This window comes from Triticum dicoccoides, chromosome 6A, assembly GCF_002162155.2.
Source record: "Triticum dicoccoides isolate Atlit2015 ecotype Zavitan chromosome 6A, WEW_v2.0, whole genome shotgun sequence".
Lineage (NCBI taxonomy): Eukaryota > Viridiplantae > Streptophyta > Magnoliopsida > Poales > Poaceae > Triticum > Triticum dicoccoides.
Genome location: NC_041390.1, coordinates 490,673,727 through 490,700,555, shown reverse-complemented (window position 1 = coordinate 490,700,555; position 26,829 = coordinate 490,673,727). Strand labels below are relative to the sequence as shown.

Here is a 26,829-nt window from a genome sequence, read left to right as displayed (position 1 = left end):
AGCCACCGTCCGCCATTGCTGTTGCACGCATAGCCTCCGTGCTCCCCTGGCCTCACTGAGCTGCTCTTAGTGCTCCCCATGTCTAGCAGGTGCTGCCCAGCCTCTCCGTTTGCTCATTGATGCACCGTAGCGACGCTCCCGAGCACCACCGAACACCATCGCCGCCAAAGCTCGTCGCCGGCATGAGTTCCGGCGACCCCACGACCTCCCACTCGGTCCTCTGGATGCGCGGGAGCAAGGGCCATCCCCTGGTGCCCTCAGCGCGCCAAACTAACGCCTCTAGCGCAAGTCCGGCGTGCCCCGCCGTGTTCTGTGGTCGCCGTCGGCTGGTCTCCGGCGTGCTGACGTGGCGTTGTCGTTAGGGGCTAATGACCCTGTTAACTAACCCTGTGACACTGACAGTGGGCCCCGTAGCGGGTCAAAGCCCGGGTCAACGCGGGATTAGCCCCTGTGTCACTGACGTGTGGACCCCACACGTCAGGTTTGACCCGAGTCGGCCCTGTTGACTTGCTGACGTCATGCCAACGTCATGCTGACGCAGTAATGTTTTCTGGATTTAATTTAATTCTGAATTCCAGAAAAATGCCTAAAACTTCTATAAATCATAGAAAATTAACCGTAACTCCAAATTAAATAAATTATATATGAAAAATTATCAGAAAAATTCAAGGAATCCATCTGTACCATTTTCATGCATGTTAGAACAACTTATAGGTGCTGTTTAGCACAAATCATATAAAGGGCATTTAAATATCTACATATGGAGTTTGAATTTGAATCTTGGATTCAAACCAACTTCATTTAATCTGGTTTTAGTTGCATTAGCTCAAAACACATTCATTTTGCCATGTCATGATCATGCATCATATTGTGCATTGCATTGATTGTGTTCCCTTCTGTGTTGCCGGTATTTGTCCCCTCTCGATAGACGTGATACCGATGATGTGATCGTTGACACTGATGAAGACTCAATGTTATCTTCAGAAGTGCCAGGCAAGCAAAACCCCCTTGTTCATTCTGATACAATCCCACTCTCTCGCTCCTGCTCTCTTTTACTGCATTAGGACAACAACGATTCATCTGTTACCTGCTGCGGTAGCTGAACCCCTTTATCCTTTGCATGACCTGTCATTGCCACAGTAAATAGATGAAACCCACTAGCATGAGTAGGAGTTGTTTGAGCCCTGTTGTGCCTACTCATTCATGCTTGTTTGTCACGCCTGCTACTGCTTAGAGTTGAGTCAGGTCTGATTCATCCGGGATGAATCAGAGGTGTGTGAACATGTCCTACTGTGTGTGAGCTAAGGGTGTGAATACGATTTGGTAAAGGTAGCGGTGAGAGGCCATGTAGGAGTACATGGTGGGTTGTCTCATTGCAGCCGTCCTCAGGAACTGAGTTCTGTGTTTGTGATCCATGATTCAGCTACTACCACGCATTGGGCCCGAAACCAATGGACCCTCTCGGCTTCTTGATCACCCTTGTCCTCTGTCCAGGAGTTGCAAGTAGTTTCTGGTGTTTGTAGTATGCTGGAGGCTGTGTGCAGCGCTGACCGTATGGGTGGGCTGTGATGCGGTAGGCACGTGGCCGGGTAAACCGGGCGCCCGTTTGGTGTCACGGAACCCTGTTCACATCGTTTGGGGCTGTGAGCGAAACTCCGGCCGGATCTCCTCATGGATGGAACCCGAATAGGCGATAAACCTGGACTAGAGACTTGAGTGTTTAGGCAGGCCATGGCCGACACCCACGTTGGGCTTCTGCTTGAAGGTTGCCGAGTACATGTCGTGTAAACGGCGGTAAGTGGTGAGAGCGTGTGTGAAGAAGTACACCCCTGCAGGGTTAACATCATCTATTCGAATAGCCGTGTCCACGGAAAAGGACTTCTGGGTTGCTTATATCAGTTCATAGACAAGTGAAAGTGGATACTCTAAAATACGCAAGATAAGCGTGAGTGCTATGGATGGCATTCTCGTAGGGAGACGGGAGCGGATCCATAGTGGTGTATTGATATGGTGGATATGTGGACTCGTGTGCGCCACCTCAAAAGAGTTACTCGCAGTCGTAGTTCAGGATAGCCACCGAGTCAAAGCTGGCTTGCTGCAGTTAAACCCCACCATCCCCTTTGTTGATAATGATGCATATGTAGATGGTTCTGATGTAAGTCTTGCTGGGTACATTTGTACTCACGTTTGCCTATTTATGTTTTTGCAGAGAGACTTCGGTCTCGCTAGTAGTTCCACGTGGACTTCGACGTTTAGCTTGTTACCTCAGCTACGATCTTGTGCCCTCGGCAGGATCTGGTAGATAGTCAGGCTTCTCAGCCTTTTTCATTTATAGATGTCTGTACTCAGACATGATAGCTTCCGCTTGTGCTTTGATTTGTATGCTCTGATTGTTGGGTCATGAGACCCCTGTTTGTAATATCTCGCTCCTCGGAGCCTAATGAATAAATACTTGAGTCGTAGAGTCATGTTGTGATGCCATGTTGTATTTGCACATATCGAGCATATTGTGTGTATGTTATTGAAATGCTTGATATGTGTGGGATCTGGCTATCTAGTTGTTTATCCTTAGTAGCCTCTCTTACCGGGAAATGTCTCCTAGTGTTTCCACTGAGCCATGGTAGCTTGCTACTGCTCCGGAACACTTAGGCTGGCCGGCATGTTTCCTTCTTCGTTCCTGTGTCTGTCCCTTCGGGGAAATGTCACGCGATGAATACCGGAGTCCTGTTAGCCCGCTACAGCCCGGTTCACCGGAGTCCTGCTAGCCCAGTGCTACAGCCTGGATTCACTCGCTGATGACCGACACGTTCGATGCTGGGTCATGGATGCCTGTCCCTGTAAGTCTGTGTCACTTTGGGTTTACGACTAGCCATGTCAGCCCGGGCTCCTTATCATATGGATGCTAGCGACACTGTCATATACGTGTGCCAAAAGGCGCAAACGGTCCCGGGCAAAGGTAAGGCGACACCCGTGGGAATACTGTGCGTGAGGCCGCAAAGTGATATGAGGTGTTACCGGCTAGATCAATGTGACATCGAGTCGGGGTCCTGACACAACCTAACAAGCAAATACAGATAAACAGGGCATATGCTTGAAAACTAGACAAATGCTCACTGCAACCAACCTAACAAGCAGATACAGATAAACAAGGCATCTGCTTGCTAACTGGACAAATGCTAAAAAAAAGCAACCTAACAACCAAATACAGATAAACAAGGCATCTGCTTGATAACTGGACAAATGCTCATTCCAACCAAACTAAGAACCAAATACATATAAACAAGGCATCTGCTCAATAACTGGAAAAATGCTCACTCCAACCAACCTAACAACCAAATACAGATAAACAAGGCATGTACTCACTATAAAGAACCAAATATAGCCATTCGTGAAACTGAAGTGGAAAATTCATACTTAAACATCACACAACCCTATGGAACAATACATTTTTGCATAACTAAAATATTTAAAAACGACACAGTTAAAGCACCGCACGACAAATGCTACTACAACAAAGGGTACAGGTTGGCAAGTTAGAAAATGTAAGATTTGCTGATAGAATGTTGCCTCACATTTCATGGATGAGATCCTTCGAGTTGGAATATCACATACCCATGGTGTCGGTGTCCAAACCGGAAAGATCTCGGGTAGGGGGTCCCGAACTGTGCGTCTAAGGATTGATGGTAACAGGAGATAAGGGACACGATGTTTTACCCAGGTCCGGGCCCTCTTGATGGAGGTAATACCCTACGTCCTGCTTGATTGACTTTGATGAGTATAGTGGTTACAAGAGTTGATCTACCACGAGATCATAATGGCTAAACCCTAATTGTCTAGCCTATATGATTATGATTTCCTCTACGGACTAAACCCTCCGGTTTATATAGACACCAGAGGGTCTAGGTTTGTACAGAGTCGGTTTACAGAGAAAAGGAATATTCATATCCACACGCTAAGCTTGCCTTCCATGCCAAGGAGAGTCCCATCCGGACACGGGAGGGGGGGGGGAAGTCTTCTGTCTCGTATCTTTACGGCCCATTAGTCCGGCCCATGTCATATAGCCCGGAGGCCCAAGGACCCCTTAATCCAGGACTCCCTCAGTAGCCCCTGAACCAGGCTTCAATAATGATGTGTCCAGCGCGCAGATTGTCTTCGGCATTGCAAGGCGGGTTCCTCCTCCGAATACTTCAAAGTAGTCTTTGAACAGAGAATGTGTCCGGCTCTGCAAAATAGACACCACATACAACCACAATAGGATATAATGTTTAAAAAGTCCCATCTAATGACGGCTTTCGAGGCGAGATGTTACGTCCCTTGCCTGGTTATTATTTCGAACTGTCTTTCAACCTCTCGCTCCATGTTACGAGGCATGATATTTATTGGCACATCTTGTCAAAGCAGATATCGTTCCCACTTATCACGGGATTCTTATCAATATGGGCGTGGGTAATCCAACCGTGTCGTTTGCACGATCCCTTGGGAATAGGCGAGCTTTAAGGCCTGTGAGGAGGCGTTCGATATTCATCGCCTTTATAAAGGGATACAAACCCACCTTTCTCCCCCACGCCTACCTCTTCCTCAGCCTTTCCAGCCCCGAGCTCCAGCGTCCAGGTCTCGATTTCTTTCATTGCTACCAAGCCTTCTAGTCATGTCCGAATCCAGCTCCCCAGGCAGGTGGACGGCCTCCTCGGTCACCGAGGAAGACACTGGTGCGCGCTGGTCCTAAACAAACGATTTAAAACCCCTTTCCAAGACGACATTTGGAACCGTCGCCAAGTGAGTGTGTAGGATAGGGTGTCCTTCCCACACGACCCAGAAATCGTCGGGGATATGCCCTCCTCGGACCCAGCCTGGGGCCGTGTGTGATCGGGAGAGGCATCGAAACACATTTATTTCTGTAGGTATGTACATCCCACATGGTGAATCCCAGAAATCATTTCCGTAGGTATGTACATCCCACACGGTGAATCCCAGAAATCATTTCCTAGGTATGTACATAACACACGGTGAACCCCAGAAATTGTTTCCGTAGGTATGTACATCCCACACAGTAATCCGAGAAAATCATTTCCGTAGGTATGTACATCCCACACGTTGAATCCCAGAAAAACATTTCCGTTCGTATGTATATCACACACAGTCAATCCAAGGAATACATTTCCGTTCTTATGTACATCCCACACAGTCAATCCAGGGAAAACGTTTCTGTTCGGACGTAAATCCCACACAGTTTTATGTGTAGGCTCGTGTGTGAAAGGTGTAACTGTCACACACGGTCTTCCTTGGTTAACTGTTTGCTTTTATCAACTATATCACACACGATTTGATGAAGAAAACTGTGTGGCATTGGGCTATCCATCGCAACCGCTTTTACTGCTAGAACCATTTGCAAAGGTCCATGACACATTTAGCAGGTTTATTAGTTTAAAATTAATAATTCCAATATTACACAAATTCACATTTCATATCGAGCAGCTATTCGCCAATTTCATATCAGGCACATAAATATATTATAACATCACAGTACAACATAGTACAACATATAGCTAGTTCAACTTCATAAGAACAATATATTCATTTTCCTAATCGAGATCATCCAGGCTCGTCTTATCCACCTCTGCTTTCAGTTCAGTAAGAACCCGTTTTGCACGGGCCAACTGGGAAAGTGCCTCCTCCTTCACCAACACCATCTTAGCAAAGTCTTTAAAAAAATCTGAGCTCATTCTCCACCTTCAACTTTTTATCCCGCATCTTGAAATATGCTTCAGCGTTGACAAGACTTTCTCTAAGCCTAGCTGTGTCCACTTCCTCATACATGCTCAAGAGCTTTGTTAGGCACATCTTCGAAGACTGTGGCCACTCTTGATCAACCCACTCGAAGTAAGAACACTTTCGTTCATCCTATAATATTTAAAACTAGATCAGTAACAATTGTAGGGGAAATGGGTTTATAGCAACATAGAAAATCACCAATGCTTATTTTGAAAAACTAAAGAAACATGTTAGTTATGACATATCTTCTCAAAAAGATCAATGTGCAAATGAAATAATTGGTACTGAGACAACAACCAAATTCTGGAACATAATAAGCTATAATTAACTACAATGACGCTACAAGTTCTTACTCATGTACGATAAATAACAAATTGAACATTTTATGAGGAAGGTAAATATAACTGCAACAGCATAGAGACCATGTTTGACTGACAGTAAATTGATACTAACAGGTGTGTACATGCACAAATTTAGTAACATAGAACTAATAGCACTAAGGCCGTCCACTATGTATGCCAAAACTGGTGTAAAGACAATTGTTGCTACAGCCGATGCAGCAAAAAAAAATCAGGGACCCGGACTCCGGAGCACGTAGTTGCTCCGATGCCCAGTTCCTTCGTGCCATAAAGATTTAGTATTTTACTGCTTGGCTGCTCGGATGTGTGGACCAAAGTTGGCTGCACAAACTAATGAAGCGGTGCCAAATAATTTTCTAATGGCACCGCTGATGAGATGGCAACAATTTAAGATACTAGGTACAAATTGTGAAACTGTCTTCAGATGCGTTTGGTTGAAGGTGTGGTATGAATGGGTTGGGACCGTGACAGTGTCTGAATCACATCTAACAAATGATTTGTAACAACGGAAGAGGGTCTAACCTTCTCTGCACATGCCAGAAACTTCCTCCCAGTGTCCAAAGAATCAAACACAAGTAGCTTCACGCATGGAGATTGATGGTGACAACGAGCAGATACATCTTCATCGACCTCGCACCATTCGTTGCCACTGATGGTCTTAGGGAGCTACAAGAGGAAGAAACGACTCAAATCAACCTCCGAGTAAAAATCCTTCATTCCAAGTCATAGCCTGAGAGAAAGAAGAGAGGCATACCCGGGTGGTGAAGGAGTAGTCGCCGGAGGAGGAACCGCTGGAGATGTCTTTGAAGAAGACCATGGCGACCCCGGCGGTAGGATGCGAGACGGCGAGAGCGAGGAAGCGGCTATAGCTTAGCAAGGAAGGAAGGAAGGAGGAAACAGGGGAAATGTGACTTGTGGTCGGGGAGAAAAGGGGGTGGGGAAGGAGGAAGGGGGGCGGGGGTAGATATTTTGGCGGTAGGCCAAAATTTTGGAAATGTGTAGGGAAACTTTGCGCGCGGTGCCGCCGGACCATTCACTTTGAATGAATGTGTGCATCACAAATGATTCTTCTGCTTTACGCGCATGGGATGAGTTTGATAATTCAAATTTTGGTCTTAAGGCATGGGCACATTCACTTTGAACGCACGCGGTGCCGCCGGACCATTCACTTTGAACGATTGTGTGCATCGCAAATGATTCTTCTGCTTTACGCGCATGGGATGAGTTTGATAATTCAAATTTTGGTGGAAATTTCCCCGGGTACGTCATTGCATAATTTAACATCGCTTGCTAATTTGGGCACACAAAAGACCGTACAGCAGACAAACCACACTTACTGAATCGAGCAATTTCAGTAATTACACAGAGCCACTTGACCTACACATTGCTCTAATAAAAGACCAGCATTAAAAACAAAGCCTAAGTACACATAATTAAAAATCTGCCGCCGCGCCGGCCTATGCATCGCCGGTGTGAGATGAGACGTCGCTGACTTGTCCTGGCGACATGCCGCAGTTGGTGGACTCCGCATCCCCCTACTGAAGTCGACCACGTCCTCGTCCTCGTCCTTGGCGCCGCCCTTATGGTTGTAGTACTCGTAGTAGTGGCTGCGCCAGAGCTCACGTTGGTACTCCACCGTCGATTCCTTGACGGACAGACTCTTCTCTACCTCGACCTCGGCCACGCGCAACTCCTCCTCCCAGCGCTCCTTGATCTCTGCCGCCTCCTACATCTCCAGCTCCCGCTCGACGACCTCATGAGGAAGCAGGGGTGCTCCATGGCCACCGTCACCTTTTCAGACGTGGGTTGCATGCTGGAGTCCGAGGTGGCCTGGAATATCTTGGCATGTGCATCCTCGATCTTGGCGTGGATGGCCTCGACCCGGGCCAGGGCGACATCAGCTGCACAGACGGTAGTTCGAGCACTCTCGGCGTTTGTAGCCGTCGTCGCAGTAGCAGCTACAGCCGTCTCGGCTGCTGCAACTGCCCTGTCGGCTGCCGCAGACGCCCTCTCGGCGGAAGCGGCCGTGTTTAATGCGGATGCGGCGGCACTCTCGGTGTAGGCGCCCGCGCTCTTGGCGCAGGCGGCGGTGCTCGAGGGGGACGCGACCATCGTATGGGCCTTCACAAAGCGTTTCCATAGCGTCATCTTTGCAAGAAGGGGGTGCGGGAATGGGGATCGACATTCATGGATTCAGGGGTTGCCGGCACTAGAGCAGACGAGTCGGCGAAGCTTAAGGAGGGAGACTTAAATAGACCCAGGTATTTTCATTGCAAACGGTTCCTAGAAAACAATGCGATGTTGTAGATACTTTTTATTAGCTGTGAAAGACGGATTTGGAATAAAGTGCCAACAGATGGTGTTTTAAATGAACGAGAAATTTTGTAGTACTAATAGAACTGTCATGTCAAATTTTGGAAAATTTCAGGGGTCATTTGACCTTTTAAGACATTTAAGTGATTCTCTAGCCATTTAATGACCGTAATTGAAATTTGAACTACATGTACATGCAACAACTAACCATAACGGTTTGAAAACTCATATTTCATGTACTTGTGTGCGACTTAATTCCATGTGCACTAAATTCGAAGGAATTTTCAAACATATTGGTCTAACGGCTATGACACAATTAAGCATGGAGTGACATGGCATTTTAATTCTAAAAAATAAAAAAACATAAACACATGAAACCTTGGTTGATGTAATGTCATGCCACCAAGATGATGTAGTAAAAAATTGGCATGTTTGACCAAAGTTTGGACACGCACCCCCCACAAATCGGAGCAACTCACTAGAAGGCTCGTGGTTCCGAGATGGAACAATGCATGTTTGATGACGAATGGGAGATAGCTTCCTCTTACGGTCTTCAAATTTTTTTCTATGTGTAACATGCACTACTACAACTGTAATGTGAATTTTTTGAAAATTCTAGGGGTCATTTGACCTTTGAAAGACATTTAAGTGATTTTCTAGACATTTGATGACCGTAATTCAAATTTGAACTACATCTACATGCAACGCGTAACCAAAACGGTTTGAAAAATTATATTTGTGTACTTGTGTGCGAGTTAATTCCATGTGCAGTAAACTAGGAGGAATTTTCAAACATATTTGTGTCACGACATGGACACATATGCATGAATACGTATGCATGGAGTGGCATGGCATTTTAATTAAAAAAACAGAAACACACGAAACCTTGGTTGATGTGATGTCATGCCACCAAAATGATGTGGTAAAGAAATTGACATGTTTGACAAAAGTTTGGACACACACCCCTCACAAACCGGAGCAACTCGCTAGAAGGTTCGTGGTTTCAGAGGGAACAATGCATGTTTGATGACGAACGGGAGAGAGCTTCGTCTTACGGCCTTCAAATTTTTTCTATGTCTAACATGCACTACTACAACTGTAATGTTGAATTTTGGAAAATTCTAGGGGTCATTTGACCTTTTAAAGACATTTAAGTGATTTTCTAACCATTTAATGATTGTAATTCAAATTTGAACTACATCTACATGCAACGCCTGACCAAAATGTTTAAAAAATTCATATATGTGCACTTGTGTGCGAGTTAATTCCATGTGCAGTACATTGGAAGGAATTTTCAAATATATTGGTCTCACGACATGGACACATGCATACGTATGCATGGAGTGACATGGCATTTTAATTCAAAAAATAGAAAAATTATGATAAACACATGAAACCTTGGTTGATGTAATGTCATGCCACCAAGATGATGTGGTAAAGAAATTGGCATGTTTGACGAACGTTTGGACACACACCCCTCACAAACCGCAGCAACTCGCTAGAAGGTTCGTGGTTCCGAGAGGGAACAATGCAAGTTTGATGACAAACATGAGATAGCTTCCTCTTACGGCCTTCAATTTTTTTCCTATGTTTAACGTGCACTAATACAACTGTCATGTGAAAATTTGGTAAATTTCAGGGGTCAGTTGACCTTTTAAAGACATTTAAGTGATTTTCTAACCATTTAATGACCGTAATTCAAATTTGAACTACATCTACATGCAACGCATAACCATAGCGGTTTGAAAATTCATTTTTTTGTGTACTTGTGTGCGAGTTAATTCCATGTGCAGTAAATTCAAAGGAATTTTTGAACATATTGGTGTCAAGGCATGGGCACATGCATGGAGTGCATGCCATGGCATTTTAATTCCAAAAAATTAAAAAATAGTCTGAAAAACATGAAATCTTGCTTGATTTAATGTCATAACACCAAGATGATGTGGTAAAGAAATTGGCATGTTTGACGAAAATTTGGACACACACCCTCACAAACCGGAGCAACTTGCTAGAAGCACTACAAGGATTCCGGTCTATTGCAACAAAATTTATTGCTACAACTACATTTTGTTACAATAAAACATAATATTACCACAAATTCTCCAATTGTGGTAATAGGCCGCGCATATTGCCATAACTTAGTTTGGTCGCAATAAATACTAACTTTGTTGCAATAGAGGCCTCATATTGCAACAAACTGTATTGGCGTTGCAATATGGTAGCGGTATTGCGACAAACAAATTCCGTTGCGTGAGGGCAGTCATTTTGTTGTAGTAGAGACTAGGTATTTCAACAGAACAACTATTTGTGGCAATATTCAGAAAGATATTGCAACATCGGCGTGACGTTGCATTAGTTACAAATATTATTGCAAAAGGGGCTAACTATTGCAACAAACTGCATCAACATTGCAATATGGTAGCGATATTGCGACAACCAAATTCCGTTGCGCTAGGCAGTCATTTTGTTCTAATAGAGACTAGGTATTTCAACAGAATAACTATTTGTGATAATATTCGGAAATATATTGTAAAATCAGTGTGACGTTGCATTAGTTACAAGTAAAACAGTGGAAAATATATTATTCAAATTTATAGATATTAAGTTATGATTTTTGCAAGCTTTAAGGAGTAATTAAAATATATTTTAATTGCACCAATTTTGATTAACCAAAACAATAGAAGATGGGGCTGCCCCGTGATTCGAACTAATAGCGCCACGCGCGTGGTCACGTTACGCTAACCACGAGAACCATTGTACAACTGTGACTGAAAATAGCACTAGAAGTATAATAACAAAACCTGGCCGCACTATTTAGATTTGTGACCTATTTTGAAAAGATTCGTGAATTAGAAAAAGTTCACCATTTTTGAAGAAAACTACACAAACCTCAAATGAAGAAAAAGTTCACAAACATTAAAACAGTTCAATGGTTTTTTTTTCAAAAATCTATGAATATTGTAAAAAGTCCATCAATTTTGAAAAAAAGTTCATCAAGTTTGAAAATTAGTTCATTGATTTTATAAAAAGTTCACAAATTTGAAGAAATAATTCATCCATTTTGAAAAAAGTTCATCGGGCTAGAGAAATAGTTCATCCATTTTGAAAAAAGTTAACAAATTTGAAGAAATAATTCATCAATTTTGAAAAAGTTCATCGAGTTGGGGAAATAGTTCACCGATTTTTAAAAAGTTCATCAAATCTGGAAAAATAGTTCATCGATTTGAAAATAAGTTCACGAATTTTGAAAAAAAGTTCATCGGTTTACAAAAAAGTTCATCGATTTTTTTAAAAAATCATCCATTTTGAAAAAAGATCACGTATTTATAAAAAAGGAAACAGAAAAATAAAAAGAAAAAATGAAGAAACCATTCCAAAAAAGAAAAAAAGAGAAAAGGACAGAAGAAAGAATAAAAGACCGTAAAGTGTGTAACTAACTGCGTCAGCGTTGGTTTGGTCGAGTGTTTAGTGCGTCCTACGATGATTCAGGTGTAGTATTGGCATTGTTTTTGCGGTTTGTAAAAACAGAAGAAAAAAATGTAATATGTGCCGGCCCAGCGCGGTGGCGTGGGTGTGCGCCGTTTTGCGAGAATCGAAGAAATGGGCGCTTAAGACGCCGAATAGCATTTGCCATCTTATTGGCCGCTCGCTGCGGCTGGCAATCGCACAGAGCAGCGCAACTAGCGAAAGACATGGGCCGGCCCACTTATACATAGTGCAACCAGCCGGATTGGGGAACCTTCTAGAAGGTTCCCGATTCTCCAAAAAAAATCTAGAAGGTTCCCTGCACCGGGTTTTTTCCTGTATCATTTTTCTTTTTCTTTTCGGCTTTGTATTGTTTTTTCTTTTTTTTAGTTTCAGTTTCTTTTCTTTATGTTTCTTTTCACAATTTCACAACTTTGCAAAATTTGTTCGCAATTTAAGAAAAATGTTTGTTTTTTCAATTTTTGTTCGTGAGTTTCAATAAATGTTCCTATTTCAAAATTTCTTTGCAATTTTCAAAAAAATGTTCGTGTTTCATATTTTTGTTCGTGAGTTTTGTAAAATGTTCCCATTTCAAAAAAAATCACACATTTAAAATTTTGTTTGCAATATTTTCAAAAATGTTTGTGTTTTCAAAAAAAATTCACGAGATTGAACAATGTTTCCGTTTGAAATTTGTTCACAAATTTCAAATTTTGTTTGCAAATTTAAAAAATGTTCGTGAATTACGGAAAATGTTCCTGTTTTCAAATATTTTTCTCAAGTTCGAAAATGTTTAGTTTTTAAAAAAAAGTCGCAGATTCAAATTTTTTTGGGGGAGGGGATTTTATAAAATATTTGATTTTTCCAAAAAAGTTCCTATTTTGAAAATTTGTTCACAAATCCAAAAAATATTTGGTGAATTTCATAAAATGTTTTTGTTTCCCTTTTTTGTTCCTGTTTTTTCAAAAATGTTCGCATTTTCAAAAAATTATTAGTACTTTCAACAAATGTACTCATTTTCAATTTTGTTCCTTTTTTTCAAAAAATGTTTGAGATTTCCAAAGATGTTCGAGTCTTACAAATTTTGTTCGACTTTCAAAAAACATAGACTTTTGTGAAAAGTAAAAATTATGTTCGAAATTTTAAAAAAAGATTAAATATTTTGCTCCCTACAGTTTACATAAACTGAGCTGCCAGATTTAGACAAAAAAAATTATGTATTATAGTGGGTAGGGACGTGGTTCACTCACGTTAGATCGTGTGTTCTATACTACTCATGCACACTTTTTTGGGGGCTTCTTCTTTAAGTTTTGCTGCTGTAGTTCGTTTCTTTAATAGTCGCGCTGTCATATTTCCACGAAAGCAGCTGTGGTGCACTGGCTAGTTGCTTTAGCTTTCCTGCTGCAGATCTCGGGTGCTTAGAGAGCCATTTAGGATTTGCCCTTTCATAGTGGTGGTTCTGCTAACTGGCGCTGAACGAACAGGCCAGGCAATACAAGCCTTGTCTCTGATTTATGTACGTACAGCCTGTAAACCGGTGGTAACCCCTCGTGTCGATCGGTGGCAGAAACCACTCCAGAACCAAGTACTAGCTTTGAATGTGAATGCTTCTTTCTCAGAAGAAGATCATACGGGGGCTTGTGGAGCAATCCTGCGAGATTATAGGGGCTTATTCATTGGAGTTTGTGACGACAAAACTTGATTATGTAGCTGATGCGTTGTCGGCTGAGGCTGCAGCTCTATGGGAGGGTCTCAAACTCACAAAAACAGTTGGTTGTAATTTTGTTCGTGTTCAAACCAACAGCCTAATTCTTGTTGAGGCTCTATAACAAAACTTGGGGCATTCGATGATCGCAACGCCAATCCTAGAAGATTGCAGGTTACTACTAGTTGCTTTTGGGAAGGTCGTTTTAGAGCATTGTAATGGGGACTCTAATAAGGTAGCTCATGTGCTAGCGTAAAATGGTCGTGTTGATCCACCAAACTTGTGGTTGGACTCACTGTCCTCTCTTATTTCTGAACTATTAGCAGACGATGTAAGCGTTATTTGATTGAATAAAGCTAGCCATGATGGCTTTCCCTTTAGAAAAAACTGGCGCTGAATGCCCTCTTACCAGGGCCGGCCTATATACTTTTGTATTCCTTTTCGTCAAAGACACAAAAAAGGATCGAAATTGGAAGCAGAGGGAACGAATAGACCCCCGGCCCCCGCGTCACTCCCGCAGGGGCAACTCGGGCGGCGCCAACCCTAGCCGCCGCCGGGCCCCCTCCCCTTCCCCTCTACCTCGTCGCCACCGGAGGGGGTCGCCGGCAAGCCGCGCGGCCGCCGAGGAAGGTGGCGGCGAGGATCTGCCTGCTCCGTCGCGCGCGGGGGGCTCTGGAGCCGAGGCGGCGGCCTCGGGTGGTGGCGCGACGCCGTTCTCAGCCAGCGGTGGCCGCGGGTGCTGGCTGGCGGCCTTGGCCGCTCGGGCGGCAAGGTGGCGGCGGGTGGAGGCTGCTGGACGCCGGGCTGCGGGGCCCCCGTCCGGATATGACACCTTCGCCTCCAACGCTCAGATCCCCTTTCAGATCTGGTCTTCGGTCGTCCCTGGCTGATGGCGCCGTGTTTGAAGCTGGGGCTGGGGGCGGTGTAGTGCCCGGAGAAATCCAAGCCGACTCAGCCGGCCACGACGGCGGCGACGCCCGCGGGCGCCGTCCCCTACATGTAGGCGCCGTTTTGGTACTTCCCTCCCCCTTTTGCCTTTCTCCCCTGCTCGTTTCCAGGCGAAAGCCAAAATCCATCTGGATTGGGCGGCAGCGACGCCCGTGGCGCCGTCTCCTTCATGAAGGTGCCGCCTTTGGTTAGTTTTGGGGCGATGGCAAGTCTGCTCCGTTGGTAGGCGTTCGGCGGCTACGTGGTTGGAGGCTGCGTTTAGGCTTCCTCCATTGCAGCTTTGTCATCAACAGTCTCGCGCCGTGCATTTGCTTCTCCTCGTGTGCAGTTCCTCTCAGTGCCAAGGTTGGCGGTGCTGCATGTTGGCGGTGCTCTGGTTTGGTCTTACCGATGGCTTCGATGGCGGTTACTCATCCTAGCTCTAGGGAAAGCGTTTGCATCTTTCGACGGATCGGCGCCTCGAGCCAGGCGAGGAGGCAGGGAGCCCCTTTCGGAGATGGAGAAGGGTGTATCCGTTTTGGCCGCAGCCCATGGAGCTGACAACGTGTTTCTTCCAATCTGCAAGTTGTGTCTCCTCAAGGCCTCCCTGGTGTCACTGAGCGATGGATTGCGATCGATGGAGGGCTTCACTCTCTTCAAGCTGCTCCTGGGCTTTAGTTTTTCTTCATCTTTTGCTTGTAGGTTGCGTGAAGCTAGCTAGCTGTTGCAGAGCACCATGTATCTCTTAGCTGTTTTTTTTTCTGCTCCTGTAAGTGGGTTGATGCTGTAATCCTGGCCGGTTGATGGCTTTGTTAATTCAAAGCCGGGCTCGTCGTGAGCCTTCGTTCTAAAAAAAAGACACAAAAAAAGGTGCAGCTGACAGGATCAATCCTATATCTCTGCGTACGAAAGGTCAATGGATTTAAAAAAAGGTTCATCAGTTTTAAAAAAAACTCCATGAATTTGAAAGGAATTCGCGCATTTAGGAAAAAAGAAAATGGATAAAGAAAGAAAAACACAAAAACAGAATAAAAACGTCATGAGAAAAAACCACAAAGTGACAACAAATCCATGGACTTTTACTCAAATTCATGAACCTTTTTCCAAAATTGATGATTTTTTCTAATTTGTTAACTTTTTAAAAAATCAATGAACTTTTTTCCAAATTCGATGAACTTTTTTCAAAATGAATGAACTTTTTCAAATTGATTAACTTTTTTTTCAAATTCAAAGAACTGTTTTCAAAATTTATGACTTTTTTTGTGGTGGTGACGGCGGCGATCTTGCCAGATCCATCGTCCCAAGGACCAGGTGGCACCAGCTGCGAACGACGACGGTTGGGATCCCTAGACGCCGGTCATGACCCCTACTTCCGCGCGACGGCCACCCCTACCAGGTTGCAGCTCATGTCGTCCTGACCCGGGCGGCAAGCCCCGGCCGGCGAGCCGCCCCTGTGATCTTGCACGCCGCTCCTGGTCGGCCATGGCTCCTGCCGCCCTCTTCCTCCATCCTCAATGCTGACCAAGAAGTTCCACCATCCCTCTTCTCGACCTTCGCCCGCGAGCTCGAGCCTCTCCATCAGCCATTTGTAGTTCTAGGAATCCTATGGTAGAGGGTGGTATTAGTTCTATAAATAACTTTCAGACATTTGTAGTTTTTCAGGTTGTAGCGTGACAACTTTGATCAAAATTTGTTTCAGTTGACTCTACATTCCATTCGTTGATTTTGTGTTCTTAACTGAAAGCAGAGTTTGTTGATGTAAGTGACTTGGATTAGTATTCTTCTCTTTGCTATGCTAATATTCACCTTGCTTCAGTTGACCCCACTTTCCGTTCATTGATTTTGTGTTCTTAACGGAAAGCAGAGTTTGTTGGTGTAAGTGACTTGGATCAGTATTCTTCTTTTTGCATATGCTAATATTCACCTTTAACAGCTGCTAAAGTATCATGGCATTATATCAAACTCTGCTCTTCCCAAATTTTCCAGGCCTGAAGAGAGGAAGTAGGCCGGCGGCAAGGATCCAGTGACGAGCGCCTCCGTAGCGCAGATACTTTGGATCTATGTGCTTTGGCCAAATTGGTCGAGCCTGAGACTGATTAGAAGGTAATATTGTTCATGCTCTTCGGTGATGAGATTAATTCACTTTCTTCCATATTAGAAAATTCAAACTAAATGCTCTTATATGTATTTCAGACCTTTTCTGATATCCTTGAATTAGCCATGGAAGGCAGAGGAAGTAGAGATAAAAATGTATCACGCTTTTCTCTTCTTTTAAGCATTTCATCTGTTTGATTCATTTTAACAGTACAAGGATTTCCTCTTTATTCATACGTGATTTGGAAGTGACTCTCACTCATGTGAGGTTTAGCATTAGGGATATTTCCATATGTTTACTTTGAGCTCATTTTATCATCTTTTTTGTTAGCGCCTTCCTGTTCTTCATTCATGTTAGACAGCGGTCCATGTACAGACCAAGAACAAAAAACTGCTTATGAATGGTTTGAGTGGAGGTATAAACAAATTGTGGTCTTTTGGCTAATTGGTTGGATGACTACTTTCACTTTTTACGTTGCACAAAATAATCGATTCCCTGGTTTCCCTTTATGTTTCTTTCTCGCAAATGCCATTGGAAGCTCTCTGTGATTTCTAATGCTGGCTATTTTGTTGGTTCATTGTGGCACAATTCGAAGCAGCCGCATATAAATATGTAAGTGGCATCATGATTTGGGACACTACATCGACATTTTGCTCATATCATAGTGCATACAACCTTTTTCACATGTGTTATCTTATTGTACCATGGATATCAGATATGCACTGCATATGTATATTCATTTGTTGTATGCTTTACAGGACAGATGGGCCTGGAAGATACACCAGAAACAGAAGAAAAAGTTCTCAAAATTGCGAAAGAGCGATATAGAGGCCGGTGATCAACTCTAAGCTCCACTTACAAGGCATACAAAACAGATGCAGCTAGATTGGCTAATCTGCCGGAAGATTTACAACTGGAAGAGTGAATGGATGATTGAGTACTTTGGCACTGATTCAAAATTTCAGGTTATCTCTAAGATCACTCTTTGTCTACTATATGTTAAAATGAAATTGCTTTTCTGACTGTTTATATTTGGTTTTGATGAATTGATAGGAACACAACCGAAAGAACACCGATAACCGTAAGAAACAGAAGACAAAACACAGAATTAGATCAAAATCTTACTCGCAACTAAGTTTTGATAAGGTATGAGTCTAAGTAAATATGTATGCCTTGCTGCTAACTCTCACACACACGAAGAATGGAACATGGTCTAACACAGAATCCCAGGATGTTTAAGTGAGTACACTGACTTTTGGTTATTCTATAGTTATTCAATGATGTGCAATCGGCATGCTTCTGCATCAGCTGGGATTATTCATGTGTTGGATCGTGTTATTCTTGTTTCATCTTTAAATATTGATGCGGCACCTATAATTGTTCTTTCCGTTTTGAGGACAAAACACGTAATAGGTTGAAAACAAAGAAACTGAAACTCATGGTCCACTTTCAAGTGAGCATGTCATTGGCCTTCATAATTAGCTAGCTGCTTCTTCTCTTTCACCATGCGTTGCTGCTGCATTGAGTCACAACTTAAAAAAAATGAATATGTGCTAGCTAGGGACATGAACTTAACTGAAACTATAGATCGAGTCACAACTTAAATCAATAGCGGAAGCTTTTAGTACATGTACTTGTGCATACACTTTAGACATTTACACTTGTAAAACTGTTCTGACCCCTCAGTTACATGCTTGCTGACACAGTATTACTCCTCCAGGTAGTCTGGCAACAATTCGTTTTAACAATGGGTCTGGAATAATTGTATGGCATATGTTATGTTGCACTCATTAACTAGAACTATATTTTTTTGATTTCTTGATTACAGGATCCAAAGAACTAGCTCGACTGGACTCTAATCACGGACAATTTAGTCTTGGCACTTAATTGGGATGGCTAAATTACATTTGAGTTTCATTTGATGGATATTTACTATGAGAATTATGAATTTTATTAATCTACATATTATACATATGGTTTTGAATATTGTAATTGAATGTCTGTATTTTTTTTAGGTTGCAGTAGGCTATTGCCACAACCCCACTTTTGGTTGCCACATGTTAGCACCACGAAAATTAAAATTGTCGTAATAGTTTCTCGCTACAAACATTTCATCCGTTGGGATACCTACTTATCACCACCAAAACTAGTATGTTGCAATTTCCTGTTACGACGACTGGAATATTTGTGGCCATAAGTTAATGCCACAAATGTAGCGGTTCGTGGCAAAATGCCTAATGCCATGAAAACAAGGATTGTTGCCATAGTTTATTGCCATAATTGACTATTGCCACGAAAGAGTATGCACCATGAAGAAAGAGTATGCACCACGAAGAAAGAGTATGCACCACGAAACGAGCGTCGTTGGCATAAGTTCTTGCCACAAATGTCTATCGCCACGAGCTATTAGTCGCCACGATTCTTTACATGTTGCATTAAAGCTATCTCCACAAAGCAAATTGTGGCAGTAGGTGAGTGTTGCCATGGAAAAACATGTGGCGACTTCCCACATGGTTGTTGCAATAGCGCACTCTATTGCCACGATTGCTTTTTTGTGGCAATAACCTATTACCATGCGTCCAGTCGCAACGGCTGCCAACGAATGATGTTTCGTGGCAATAGGTACTTATCGCCACAAATCGGCATGTATTGCGACGAACAATTTTGTTGTAATAGACCCGGATCCTTGTAGTGAAGGTTTGTGGTTCCGACAGGGAGCAATGCATGTTTGATGACGAACAGGAGATAGCTTCCTCTTACGGCCTTGAAATTTTTTCAACGTCCAACGTGCACTACTACAATTGTAATGTGAAATTTTGGAACATTCTAGGGGTCATTTGACCTTTCAAAGACATTTAAGTGATTTTCTAACCATTTAATGACCGTAATTCAAATTTAAACTACATCTACATGCAACGCATAACCAAAATAGTTTGAAAAATCATATATGTGTACTTGTGTGCGAGTTAATTCCATGTGCAGTAAATTAGAAGGAATTTTCAAACATATTGGTCTCATGACCTGGACAGATGCATACGTATGCATGGAGTGACATGGAATTTTAATTCAAAAAAATAGAAAAATGATCAGAAACACATGAAACCTTGGTTGATGTAATGTCATGCCACCAAGATGATGTGGTAAAGAAATTGACATGTTTGACGAATGTTTGGACACACGCCCCTCACAAACTGGAGCAACTCGCTAGAAGGTTCACGGTTCCGAGAGGGAACAATGCATGTTTGATGACGAACGGGAGATATCTTCCTCTTACGGCCTTCAAATTTTTTCCTACGTTTAACGTGCACTAATACAACCATCACATAAAAATTTGGTAAATTTCAGGGGTCATTTGACCTTCTAAAGACATTTAAGTGATTTTCTAACCATTTAGTGACCGTAATTCAAATTTGAACTACATCTACATGCAACGCCTAACCAAAACGATTTGAAAAAAGCATATTTTTGTGTACTTGTGTGCGAGTTAAAAAATCATCAGACGATGTAAATATCTGGTGTTCAAAAAAGAAAATGTAAAGATTTGGCAAGACAACCGCCCCCACACGGTTGGCAGTCTATCTCGCGGCTCGAGGTTTGGTAGGTGAATGACGGGATCATTAATTAGACACGGTTCTGCATTGGAAACCGTCAGCTATTATGCCCACACACGGATTTTGGCTATTATGTTCACACACGGATTTGCTGCAGGAATTGTTTGTAATTCAAACTACAATACTCGTAAATTCCGGCGACCGACATGTGTACTGTCCCCGTCGATCTAGATTTCGGCCACCAATAAATACTACCTTGCTCACGTCGTCATGCCTACATTCTCATCTACATCCTCCCCTCGCTCGCCCTCTCTCTCTCTCTCTCTCTCTCTCTCTCTCTCTCTCTCTCAAATCTCTGCCATGGCGCCGCCGGCCTGCCCGCGCACCGACGAGGAGTCACCGCCCCCGAGGACGCTCACTCAATTAGCAGCGACGAGGACCCCTACGCGCCGCCTGACGAGGTTGCGCCGGACCCCCCAACTTTGGATTGGTTTTGGGGCTAGTACAATCTTTGTCTATGGAAGTCGCTGCTGCCGGCTGAGAAAGCCAGGCAAGTGGCGTTTAAGAAGGAGATGGTGGAGGAGGAAGCCAGGTACCAGGCGACCTGTGAAGCCCGTGATGCCGCCTGGAAAAAGGAGGCGGCGGAGCTTTGGGGGCCGGCGCATCGTCATGCCGAGGAGGTGTACGAAGACGAGTACTTCACAAGGAAGGTCATAGGCGCTAGGCGCCTAGTCGCTGTGTTGAGGTGGGACGACAAGCTGCAGCGTGCCACCGACGAGGAGCTCCGGTGGGCGCCCAACGAAATGGCAAGATCGGCCGCGCGCGTCCGCCAGCAAGAGGCAGATCGGTACGTCAAGCGCTGCGAGGCTGAGGAGTCGAAGTACTACCTCCGCACTGGGAAGACGCCACGCACCAGGGAGCTGCTGGCGAGGGGCTGCCGGAATACTGGCCCCAGGAGGGATTATTAGTTTTAGTATTGTTCATTTTCTATTTTATGCATTGTACCTAGTAGTTAAGTATCATCACGTATATGTGATGATATTATATATATATATATATATATATATATATATATTCCGTGATGATCTAATGAATAATTAATATATATATATATATATATATATATATTATGAATTCCATTTTCTATCTGTTTTTGTATACTAATTTGAATCTAGCTGTTATCATCCACATATACAGAATGGAAAGCGTATATACACACATTGAAACAGAACATATAAGAATGGAAAACAGAGTACACACATTGAAACAGAGCAATACTATGATTGTTGTGAATACAAAGCTATCCATGTCGAAACAACTTTTCAAAATAAAACGCGTCCACGAGACCATGACTAGCAGCCCTTGCCAATGGTAGCTCTTGGCTCTGCCCGAACTCGTGCAGGCGTTCGTCCAAGCGGTCGACACGCTCACGGTACATCTGGAGCACGATCTCGTGCTCCAAGTTGGCTATTTCATCAGAGATCACCAGCTCGAGGATGCGACGGCCATGTTCCTCTACTGCGCCCAGGTGGACACCTGGGCCAAGGAGGCGGTCGAGCCTACGAACCAGCGCGTTGGTATCCAGCGGGCCGCTGACAAGGCGAATGGAGGCACCCATGCGAACGGCACAATGGGCATCCGGTGCAAGTACGACGCTGAGTGCCTCTGCCCACTCCTGGCGAGGAACGGGGGTACTGACGGGACGTGTACCCAGCTGCGACGCCGTGTCGACAGCAGGCAAGCGCCGATGGATCCAATCTTGCTGTGCGGCGTGCCGCGCCTCTCGCTCTGCGGCGCTCCAACGGTCTCGTCGTGTTGTGAGCCGCAGCCTATCGGCGCCGACACGCCTAGCTTGCTCTGCGGCGCACCATCGATCATGTTGTGCAGCTAGCTGCAGCCTGTCGTCGCTGACATGCCTATCTTGATACGTGGCGCTCAAGCGCCATGCGCCAAAGGTCTGCTCAACCCTGGCGATGACGCGCATCACATCGTCATCCATCACGTTGCCAGGGAGCGCCTCAGCCTCGACGGGCCGTGGCGCCTGGTCATTTTCCTCGTCGACGAGGTTGATGGCAGAGGCGACACTTTGGTGGGTTGGCATGCTTGGAAAAGGTGGATGTGCTACAGGATGTGCTTGTCGCCTCCGTGCGTCATGCCCCCCTATGCGTAATATAGCAGGGTGGCGGGAAATCGGTGAGGAATTGGCGGGAAACGGTGGCGTGTTCAAAAAACACCATCAATTAATGGAAACTTAGCATCGAGCTAGCATAAGAAGTGATGATGATCAGATGAACACGGACCACACTAGGGATCCCGTCCATGATGAATTCATCAATCCCAAACGGTTGAATACTAGCAAGCGTTTTCCCACAACACACACGGCCTATTCCATCACAAATAGGTCGGATGGATCAATTGTATGCCACATATCGCACATTATCAAAAAGTAATGCGGTAGACCTTCTTTAACATGTGTTAAAAAATAATTAAAAAAACAAGGACATCGAGGTTAAATTAGCTAAGGGAATTTAACATCGACATAACTTCCCATCCAGTCACCCATCTGATGGCTGCTCCAGCCTGAGCACACTTAACTTGATAGTTTTCTTACATGAGCTACTGGTGGAACAACTAGTCCTTGCTGATAGGAATGCCTCTTCGCATCCTTATGGTGTATCCGGATGACCGCCGGTCCCACAATGGGCAATATATGTTGTGTATACAGAGCATATCACATACGTCTTATTACAAGTAATCGTGTGTGTTATTATCGGTCTTCGCACACATTTCTGATTACAGACCTGTTTGCCGCGTATCACACACATCTTGTTATATTGAACCATTTATGTTCTCTTGCCTAATCGCAAATAGTTCATCCTAGTGAACCGTATGTTGTACATCGCACACACATTAATCGGGCCGTCCATTTCTTTTGTGTTGCCTAATCACAAAAAGTTCATCCGAGTGAACCGTATGCTGTACAACGCACACACCTTCATCTGGCTGCCCGTTTCTTTTGTTCCTCCTCATCGAAAACAGTTAATTGAACTGAACCATATGCCCTTCATCACACACGCAACTAAAACCTGAACCGTGTTTGATGCATCCGTCATCGCAAAAGTTTTATACATTTCTGACGGTTTTCCTACACCACCGTTTGCGATCATTGCAACGCACACAGTTTCTCGAAGGGTCTCTAATCGTAGTATCGTGTTAGTAGTATCCTGTAGTAGTGAGATATTGTGAAGCTCCGGGAGGCGAGGTACCTGACTGCAGAAATCCCCCACAGGCTCCCTACAAAGGGGCAGGTTATCCCCACACCAAGACCTGGCGAGAGGGTTGTGTTCATCTCTCACTTCCTCCGCGGCCTAGGGTTCGCTCTCCACCCCTTTGTGCGCGGCCTTACGTTCTATTATGGCCTAGATTTTCACGACCTAGCCTCGGACTCCTTTCTCCACATCTCGAGGTTCATCATTATGTGTGAAGCCTTTCTCTGCACCCCCACACTTCGGCCTATGGCTCAAGACCTTTAGTGTCAAGCCAAAGATAATCGACCGGGGGGGGGGGGCAGATGGAGTGCGGCGGCGCTATGGTGAGCAATCTCGCCAATTCTGTCTGGTCGAAGGGCAACTTCCCAGAAACCCCCAACTTATGGCAGCGGGAGTGGTTTTACATCACTGAACCTCATGGTACCAAATGGGCAGCCACGCCTGCGTTTCGATCTGGCCCTCCATTGCAACTCGCATCGTGGATTATTAAGGGGCTTCACTGGGGATCAACTGATGAAGTGCAGACGCTGCAAAGCCGTATCTAGAGCATCCTCGAAAAGGACACCGGCCTCATTAACGTGATCCAGGTGATGCTAGTTCGTCGGGTTCTCCTATGTCAGCGATAGCCTCTCCGCACGTGGGAGTTAAACCTAGAAGGGTTGCGGACCCTTCAGCAATTCTTCAAAACAACGCACAGAGAGATGTGGAAACTATTCTTCAAGGCTCGAAAGCAGTGGCCGGACACATCCGAGGACATCGGCCTTGACTGCAATCATCCGGATACCCTGGTAAGTACCGAACTCCTGAACGCAATTCGGTTAATTATCCCATATCGATGTACCGAGAAACCTAGCTTCAAACAGGGCTGGATAAAGAAGGCGGAGCGAATCAGGTGTTAGGCTCCACTTCCCGAAGACTTAGCTGATCATGTGTTAACGAGGATGCTGGCCCCGGCACTATATCAAATGTCGGCAAGGGAGGACAAGAAGAAGAGCAAGAGGGCTAAAGGTGGCCTCTGCTCTAAAGGTGTACTGGACTCTGTGTCTAGGGTGGCTGAAGCTCCCTCTTCCGAAGATGAAGAAGAAGAAATGGATATCCCTTCCCCCCCAAGGGAAGAAAAGGACTGCCCCCGAAGGCTTGGAGGTGGAGGCACCTAAGAGAGGGAAGATATCTCTGTCAGATGGTTCAGGTTCAGAGGACGATGTTGATGCAGGGCTCCTTTTTAGGGACAAGCCCTTTGCCCAATCGTAAGTGAACAAGGATGCTCTAGACATATCCCGTTCTTTTTGGTTTTGCATGGGTAACATTTAAACCATATGTTCGCAATCCAGTCTGTTATCTACCTCCACAGTCCTCCTCATTGGGGGACTTACCTCCGGAGATGATGGAGAGCGAGAAGCCTCCACAAGCTTCACCGCCCCTAAGGGCGGACGACTTCGAGGTGTCGTCCCAGTGGATCTCCCCAGACCATCCAGCAGTGCGGTGGACAGAGGAGACAGCGCCCGAAGGTAATATTTCGACCGTCAAGGGTCCAGGGGAGGCGGCCCCCGTAGGGACCAACAATACAGGCCCCAAACTATCCGGTTTATAGCCGAAGACAACTCTAGAGTCGAGGAAGTGTACCCTTTTGGAGGGAGTTTGCACTCCCGCAGAAGCCTTCGGGAATCCGGGGGTGCCGGATACACAGATGGGCACATTGCAAAGTGTGTCCATCGCAGAGGAACATCATACCTTAAATGGGTACGGTAGTTGAGAGGATTCTGTCCGTGAGAAGCGGATTGAACAAAGCCTTCACGAGCCTACTGAGAGGCTTCGAGGTATGCAATGTAATAACTGCTCTTTTTCATGCAAAAATGCGACTGTATATAGGTAGTAGCCCCTGAGACTCTGGTCGGCTTCCATAGGGAGGCAATCAGAGGATAGAAAAGGATTTGCTCAGGAAGTAACATAATTAATTTGAAAACAGGCTGTTATGTCAAAGGCGACTACCCAGGCCGCGGAAGTTGCATATTTAAAGATGAAACTTGAATTAGCTGATGAACACATTACCCATATTAAATAGGTGGCTCGACGAGGCACAAGGTATGTTTTGGGACCACCCGCTTACGCATGTATAATAGTATGAGCACGAAGCTGAAAACTATACAATGTGATATGCATGACTCTAGATGGTGCTACCGCGGTTGAGACCCTGCGAGCCGAGCTTGCCCAGGCCAAGGAGCAGACCAGAGTGAGTAATGCGGCTGTCCAGAAGGCGACTGCTGATTTAAAGGCGGAACAGGCAACTCTGCGCCAGTGCAAGGAGAGAATATCTGTCATGGAGCGGGAGCTAGAGGATGCCACTGGCAAATACAAATCACTCGAGGAGGATAACAAAGCCAAGGCCTCCAAACTCGACAAGGCCTTACAAGAGGCGAGGGAAGCACTGTCCGAGTCTAGAGCGGTTCGGGAGGAGATCCGGCAAGCTGGGAAGATAGCGGCTGGTAAGCCCTTTCTTTTATAGAGTAAATTCGGTGACCCGAAGTATGCTCTGCTTAATCAATTGTGGAGTTCTCCAAACGTGTTCTTGGACCTGCCGAAGAGTATCTCCGACGCGGCGCAGTTCTTCCAAGCATGGGAAGAACGTTATGCGGAGAAACTTTTCCGGTCACAAGTCAACATGCCATGGCGTTAGGCGTTGCTGAACGAACAGATGGCACAGTGGGCCGAGCTCCACAAGATGTCCAGAGCTGCCATGAAGGACGTCGTGGTCCGGCTATGGCCAGATGAACCCATTCCGAACAACTATTTTGGTTTGGTGCAGCGACTTGTCAATGCAGTGCCGCGTATCGACGCCGTCAAGCGGTCGGCGTGCATAGAAGGTGCTCGGATGGCCTCGCCCGCGTCAAGATGTACTGGGAAAAGATGAAGGCAACCGATGTTGCGCCTGAGGGCCACCCGGCGGCAATGACCATCGCACGCCGAAGCATTATTTGGAGGACCTCCTAGAGGGCGCCCGCTTGATAGAGGGCCAGTGCTCGAAGGACATTATGTTCGAATAGATGCACTGGAATTGTGATAACAATATTATGATATTTTAAGGCTATGTTATATTCATACCTTTTCCTGAAAGTTTTTTCCTCCTTTGTGGCCATTTTTTATATCTGAAAGTTTTCCAGTCGTCGGCTTCAGCCCCCTCACATATAATACAGGGGTGTTCGGATTAGCACCTGATCACTCTTGACCCAATGTCTTGGTCCGTAATGGAGGTGTCAGTACGGTGAACTAGGCAATCGGACTATATGGCTTTAGCACTTTCACTTAGCCCTAGGAGTTTTACGGTGGGTCTATGATGTAGCCCCCGGTATGTACGCGGAGATCTGAATACGGTTGT

The 26,829-nt window shown here is 44.9% G+C and overlaps 1 long non-coding RNA gene across 3 annotated transcripts; it reads left to right on the top strand.

Moving 5' to 3' along the window:
- The first annotated feature begins 16,169 nt into the window (after positions 1-16,169).
- LOC119317423 lies at positions 16,170-18,628 on the top strand. Of its 3 annotated transcripts, XR_005153611.1 has the most exons (5): positions 16,170-16,416; positions 16,528-16,644; positions 17,395-17,601; positions 17,690-17,782; positions 18,465-18,628. It is a non-coding gene; the product is annotated as an uncharacterized LOC119317423 (long non-coding RNA). The 3 variants fall into 3 exon arrangements; XR_005153609.1 differs by having other exon boundaries at positions 16,170-16,644; XR_005153610.1 differs by lacking the exon at positions 17,690-17,782 and having other exon boundaries at positions 16,170-16,644.
- Positions 18,629-26,829: the final 8,201 nt, after the last annotated feature.